The following is a 6,985-nucleotide window of genomic DNA, read 5'->3' on the forward strand; positions in this document are numbered from 1 at the left end:
TGATGGAGGAAGGAACAAAGAAAGAACTGGCAATATAGTTGGTTACATACCAACCTAAAAAAATACTTACATGAACAGCAAAGAGGTGAAATCCTTAATATAAAGAGAACTCTTGAGAAATCAAAACAATCACATCACAATAGAGAAAAACTTTAAAAGGACAAAAGCGGAAAGAAATCCAAATGCCTTAAAAGCATAGGAGCAGCTATTTTAAAACGGACTCCAGGGCTTTGCTTTGTTAGTTTACAGCAGTTTGTATGAGGGAGCGTCACCCTCAGCTGATGACGATCCAGAAAAGCAGCAGTGATGCTTTTGGAAATGTTAATGTAATATCCAGCGCCGGAGCAAGAACCCAGCAGACAAGAGGGCAGACTGTCCAGCCTTACTTGGCACTGGTCAGGCCCTTATTAAAGTAATGCAATCAATGTGGAGTTCCACCCTTTAAAATGCATGTAGAGAAACGAGAGAGGGTCTCCTACCAGGCACCACCAAGATGATCACAAAGCCAAACCAATTGGGGAAGATTAAGGGGATTGTATTTATTTAGTCTAGAGAGAAAAAAGCTAAATGCTGAATAAATAGTTATTTTCAATTATATAAGTATGTGAAAAAATGATTATCCTGAGGAAAAGCAGATTATTTTATCTGTATGATAGACAGCGAACTAAGAGGAATATGATTAAATTGCACTGAGACTCTAATTAACTTTAGGCCTTGCAAAACTTCAGGGCAAACCAACAAAGAAACAAAGGAACCCCTGCCTTTGTATATCTTTGTGAGTAATTTAGACAACTGCCCATCTTGTGGCTTAGTTATAGAATAGCAGGTGGCTGAGTCCTTGATTAGAATTATAGGTTTATAGAACCTTAGAACTAAAAGAATAGCTTCAGTAGATTAAAGTTTCTCATATATTTTGTAGATTTCTGTAGCCACCCACTCACCAATAGCATATACAAAGGAAAGTATAGGATATGAAGCCTTGGAAGTTAAAAGGTTTATCATGGTCAGGGAGCTTTTTAAATCATTTGCTCAAATAATGTGAACAGATCTTAGTTATCTGGTAGGAAAAAAAACAAACTGTAAATTAGGGCAGGGCAGTACTGTGATTCTTAATCTTTTTCCAGGCTATGGATAAAAACTTGTCTTTTATCCCAAGAAAAATACATATAGTTACATGCATATATCACTGGCACTCAGGGCCCCCAAATATAGTGGTCAAGGTGGGGGTAGTGTGACATAGTGGTAAAAGCACCACAATTGGACTTCTTATACTTAAATCTATATTGAAATCCTAACTTTTCCACTTATTAGCCTTCCAGTCTTAAGAATGTTAGTCAATTTCTCCATGTCAGTTTCCTCATTCTAAAATGGGGATAACCTCTCTTCTGGAATTTTTTTCATAAACATCACTTAGGTAAAAAAAAATAAAAATATTTTTAAAGTAAACGACCTCACACATAGCAGATGCTATTAAAAATGTTTTTCCGTTTTCATGTTGTGATTCCCTGTAAAATTTGATAATAAATTTATTCAATAGGTAATGATTGATGTTAAAAAGTGAAAAACTAAGACATTCATTGTACTTAGTAATCATTATATTACTTTCGATCATTTTTTCTGTTCTTTGTTCTCGTGTGTAAGATTGTTGTGGAGGACTTGTGTACAGGTAGTGATAGAGATGATATTTATTAGGGTAGGTCAAGGTCAGAAAGTCATAGTTCATCATTATAGGTTATTTCTTAGGTTGTTTTTAATTTTATCCTTTTATTTTTTAGTGTTTTCTATAGGATCACAATATTTATCCCCACCTCATCACTGTCTCATTTGAAATAACATGATACTACCTCATATATAAGCCAACCATCCTACAACAATATACTTCCATCCACCCTCTCCAGCCTGGGCTCCCATGACCCTAATATATTTTACTTCTACACGATACCAGCGTACAAAATATTGCCATCACTTTTGTTTTAAATAGTCGTTTTCTGCCAAATATATTGAGAAAAAGAAAAAAAAAGACAGCTTCCACATTTATTATCTCTGGGGTGCTTCAGTATTTCCTGTAGAGCTGAGTCCTTCACTGCCCTCTGTCAGCCTCAAGAACCTCCTCTAGCGTCTATATGGTTTGGGTCTCTGGCATTAACTTCTTTCAACCTTAACAGTCTGAAAACATCTCCACTTCAGTCCCATAATTAAATGCTATCTTTGCTGGTTATAAAACCCCAGACTGACAGTCCCCCTTCTTCAGCACCCAAATGATGTTATTCCATTGCCCTCTGACCTACTTCGCTTTGATGAAAAGCAAATACCTCCATCTTTGTTTGTACGAAGTGTCTCCTCTTAACTCATTGTGTATGAGAGTTTCTCTTTATCTGTGATTTTCAGCAATTTGACCAAAATATACCCCAGTGTTGTTTGGCTTGTGTTCTTCTTGCTTGAGATTCACTGAGTTTCTTGGATTCCAGGGTGAATATTCCTAATCAAGTTTGAAAGCTCCTCTGTCATTGGCTCTTAAAATATTTTTTCTCTCTCTCTTCTGGGGCTTGCAGTTGCATGTCTGTTAGACCATTTGGTTTGATCCCTTAGGTCACTGATGCACTCTCTGTTCTTTTTCCTTTCAATCATTTTTTTCTCTGAGATTCAGACTGGAAAATCTCTACTGACCTGTCTTTAATTCTACTGATGATTTCTTCTGAAGTGTATGATCTTTCTGTGTTAGTGCCTCTAGTAAGCAAAATTAAGGGTGGGCTTAAAGTTCCAAAAGATATGCTGGAAAAATGTCTGTGATGGATAAAAAGATAAGGGCACAGAAGAAGGAAGAGAGAACCTTCAGACTGTCATTAAAATTTGATGCCTGTGAAGGAGATGAAAAGGAGAAGGAAGGATGATTAGATAGGAAATTTGGACTTGTACACAGAAGTCAAAAAGTTTTGCAGGGCAGGTGGGAATTTCACAGTCCAAAGTTACCCTCTGGAGGAGTTCAACAACTCGGGAATGAACCTGCATTAATTACCCCTGTCATGCTCAGCCATTGGCTGGGAGCAGCCTATAGGAGGCTTTGCTTTGGTACAAATGCTGTGACAGATCCAGAGAAATAATAGCTGGGCTATTAGTTTTGCTCCGTGCAGCAGGAGATCTGAACAGTGCATATTTATGATTAACCTATGGCTGTTAGGCCCATTTAATTAAAAAAAAAATTAGATGTGTTTTTTTTTCTATAATTTTTCTATTTGGTTCTCTTTTTAATGTTTTCATTTCTTAAAAACCCTATCTCTTCATCCATTGTATTGCTCTTTTCTGGTAATTTTTAAAATATATGTGTAATGGCTGTTTAGAAATCTTGGTCTACTTACTCCAATAGTTAGATCATCTGTTGGTCTGATTCTGTAGGTTATGTTTGTCTCTTAAATAGAGTCACATTTTCCTCTTTCTTTGCTTGTCTCATAATTTCTTATCATTTTCTGGGTATTGTGCGTAAAAGAACAGTGGAGACTGAGGCACATATTTGTTTGTTTTATTGTCCAGAGAGTGTAAGTTCCTCCTTCTGTCTTTTGATTAGGGTGTGGGACTAATAATCCACCTCTCTCCTACAGGGGCAGTGAACTGGTGCAGCAGCACAGCGTTAATTATATTGAATTTACCTGTGATTAACCACACTCCCAGCTTCCTTCACAGACTTTTTGACCTTGTCGGTATTTGAGCTGGGAGGAGGGTAGGCTGTAGTTTCATCTTTGAATAAAAATCTGGAGGATCCCTAGAACTTGAGCATCATGAGAATGTGAGAGACTGTGTAATTATGATTTTTTTTTTCCTCAGCCTCCTCCTCATTATAATCTAGGGGTTACGTCAGGGAGAGCACTGTCAGGCTGAGCAATTAGTTTTTCACCTCGGGCTCTATCAAACTCTAGTCTTCTGCGCTAGGCTTTTCTGTGGAATAACATTTGTCTGATTTCTCTTTCACTCAGAACCTCCTAAGCATAACAAGCTGGCCCGCCATCCACCTACACCCAGACCACGTGCTCACGCTCAGGTGCGGGAACGTACATACTCTGTTTTCATCTGAGAAGGAATCATTCGCTTATCTCTGAAATTCAGTTCATCAAGGCGTCCTTGCTTCTGCCACTCCTTGCACCTTCAGAGCAAAGTATGATTTTTATCTTGTCTAACTAGTTTTTTATGATCGCCATAGGCATAAAGGTCTCTTGTGTCTGTGTAAGGTTCCCTGGAAACAGAACTCTGTTATAGTTTATTGATAAGTAATGGATGAATACCTATAGCTCACTTATCTGTCGCTGAGCTTAAAGCTGTTTAGTACTGAGATAATTTCTTAAAATTTGGCACTCAGAGTGAAGGGTTCGAGGCCAATGGCTTTCCTTGTTTCAGACTATCTCCTTTTGGTATGATTTTTCCTATTGCTCATTCCACTAGTAACTGGTGATCTTAAGGGAAGCTCACCCTCCCCTGTGTGGCTTCTCAGTGCTCTCTGGGTAAATCCTTTAAACTCACATATTTTCTGTTTGACTATTGTCCTCCCCAGAATGCACTCTTCCTCTTTTTCTACCGTAGTGAACTCCTTCAAATCCACTTCATGTGTCATCTCCTTTGAGAATCCTTTCCAACATTTTTCATGCTTTTTCTGAAACTGTTTCTGCAAAGGATCAGAAACTATTTTAGGTTTGGTGGGGCAGTCTCTGTCATTACCACTCAACACAGTTAGTGTTGCAAGAAAGCTGCAGGTTACAGGCCTTCTCGGTTCTTCTTGTTTTCTTGCAGGTTCTAGGGCCACTCCTCTCAGATAAGATGTAAGTGAATGAGCATGGCTCTGCTCCCATAACATTTACCAAAACAGCCAGACTGTAGTTTGCTGACACGTCTCCTAAAGAATGAGTAGACCTCCCTGTTGTGCTTGTTGAATTGTAAGGTGGCCGATTACTCGTTTGGGCTGCTCTGAACACAGTTACTGTGGGATGTGCTGTGTCCCTAGCATCATGTTGGACATACAATAATTCTTTGCAATGTAAGTGAAAGAAATGAAGAAAAGGAGGAAAAACCTGAGGTAACTGTGGAAATGGAGAGACAGAAGCAAGTGAGAAAATAACTGTATTTTATAAACAATGCTAGTCATTGTAACAGATTGTAACAGGTTGTAACCCTCAACTCAATACTCAGTTCCTTGGGGTTCCCGTCCTGGCTCAGTGGAAATGAATCTGAGTAGCATCCATGAGGACACAGGTTCTATCCCTGGCCTCGCTCAGTGGGTTAAAGATCTGGCATTGCTGTGAGCTGTGGTGTAGGTCACAGATGTGACTCAGATCTGGTGTGGCTGTGGTGTAGGCTGGCAGCTGCAGCTCCAATTTGACCCCTAACCTGGGAACCTCCATATGCCACAGGTGCAGCCCTAAAAAAGACAAAGAAAAAAAAATTCTCAGTTTCATAACACAACAAAGATTTCTTTCTTGCTTACACACTTCATTGTGGACTGTCAGGGTCAGGTGGAGTAGGCTGTGTTCTCCATTCACAGACCTGATTCCTTCCATCTAAAGGCTCCACTGCCAGGAGTTCCCGTTGTGGCTCAGCGGGTTACGAACCTGACTAGTATCCATGAGGATGTGGGTTTGATCCCTGGCCTCGCCCATGGGTTAAGGATCTGGTGTTGCTGGATCCCTGGCCTTGCTCAGTTGTATAGCTCTCAGATGCAGCTCCAATCCCAAGTTGCTGTGGCTCTGGTTTAGACCAGCAGCTGCAATTCCAATCCGACCCTTAGCCTGGGAACTTCTGTATGCCACATGTGTGGCTCTAAAAAGCAATAAACAAACAAACAAATAAATAAATTAAATGGCTCTGCTGCACATTCTAGGTCCTCAGCTAGGAAAAGACAGCAAGTGTCACGAAGGTGCTAATGGCTCAGGACTAGAAATGGCACCCATCATGTTTGCCCATGTTATTTTTGTCAAGATCTCAGTCATAGGTGCCACCCTATGGTGAAAAAAAGGAGGTTGAAAAATGGATTCTAATTCTGTGCCTGGGAAGAAGAGGGGGTTATGGCTGTTGGTAAGCACTAGCAATCTAGTTTGGGTTATATTAAAACAAGGCGATGAGAGGATAAAGCAGCTTAGATGAGAAAGCAGTCAAGAAGCTGCTTCCCAGAGGGAGGAAGCAGCATTTCCAACCGTGGCATACAGGTTAATTTTCTCAGTAGAAACTTTCAGCCTTTGTAAGTGCTGTTATTTACAAATTCATAAACTATCTTAGATAAATACAATTGGGTGCCAGTGTGGGAAAAAAACACCCCACAAAACTGACTGGCTGTGCTCCAAGATACACTAAAACAATGTGGCAGATGTGTGGGAAGAGACCTGCCCTCAGTCTGGGTGAGGTTACAGGCATTAAATTTAGTTATTTTAAAGCCCAAGGTATAATTATCAATCTCTGAAAACAATTTTATCCTAATTTCATCTTAATTACATTGAGCCTCTTTCTCACTAGCTGCAATTATGTCCTTTATAATAATCCCTTTGGACATTTCTCAGCGTTATTGAGCATGTTTTCTTATCAGAGGTGGTGGGAGATAGTGATAGGAATGGGAAGGTAGAGATCTTGTGTGTAAGAAAGCAGTGTATAAAGCATGAAGGGAAGATACTGATCATGCAATAGTGTGTGGGTGTTATAAGATTATAAATATCGTTAGTTTATTTGTTGCCGTTGAATTGCTTATGGAGTTGAAATGCCAGTAATTATACCTGCCTAAGGGAAATTAATCCATGAGAAGTTTTTTTTGTTTGTTTTCTTTTTTTTTTTTTAATGAAGGCATTTCAGGGAAGCTGTTTTGCTGATGATGCCAAAAAGGATTGTGGGTGTCTTCCAAAATTCTTCCTTTAAAGACTGCCTATCTACGAAACAGCAACAGGCTCACAGACATAGAGAACAGACTTGTGGTTGCCAAGGGGGAGAGGGGAGAGAAAGGGATAGACAGGAGTTTGGG

General features: G+C 39.6%; 1 long non-coding RNA gene across 1 annotated transcript; it reads right to left on the reverse strand.

Moving 5' to 3' along the window:
* On the reverse strand, positions 525-5,304 carry LOC106510424. The gene is made up of 2 exons (XR_002344328.1): positions 4,510-5,304; positions 525-2,857 (listed from the first exon to the last, which is right to left on the reverse strand). It is a non-coding gene; the product is annotated as an uncharacterized LOC106510424 (long non-coding RNA).

This window comes from Sus scrofa, chromosome 5, assembly GCF_000003025.6.
Source record: "Sus scrofa isolate TJ Tabasco breed Duroc chromosome 5, Sscrofa11.1, whole genome shotgun sequence".
NCBI classification, from domain to species: Eukaryota; Metazoa; Chordata; class Mammalia; order Artiodactyla; family Suidae; genus Sus; species Sus scrofa.